Genomic DNA, 505 nt, shown 5'->3' with positions numbered 1-505 from the left:
GCAATAATGGGTCCCAAAGACTTACAGTACCTGCAGTCTACAGTCGCCTCTGTTCCCGCCACCGAACAACCGCGAAGAGCAGGGCGGGAGTACGCGCGCACGACACGCGTCACTTCCGGCGGGGCGCGCGCCGCGCTCGAGAGCCGTTTGCCGGTAGAAGGTTTAAGGCGAATCTGTAACGCGACAGACCATTAGAGATGTGTAGACTGGAACAGGCATAACCAAGGAGGTGCTAATGAGACTTTGCCCTGGCCGTGGCTCCCACGCGAGACCGCAGGGTAGGGACACCAGCGCGACATTTTCTAAGCCTGTGGGGCCAGCCGGCACGATGCTCAGGCACTCACAGGGCGTTCTTCGCGTTGGCGGGGAAGCGGCGCGCCGGCCGAGGGCCTGTAGACTTCATTCGTGGACATGGGCGTCTCACCGGCATTTCTGCGACGACATAATTCGACTTTATGCCTGCTTCATCCCAAAAGGACTGAGATTGTGGAGGTGTTGGCCGAAG

This window comes from Sciurus vulgaris (assembly GCF_902686455.1).
Source record: "Sciurus vulgaris genome assembly, chromosome: 10".
Taxonomy (NCBI): domain Eukaryota; kingdom Metazoa; phylum Chordata; class Mammalia; order Rodentia; family Sciuridae; genus Sciurus; species Sciurus vulgaris.
Note: the sequence above shows the minus strand (reverse complement) of the source record.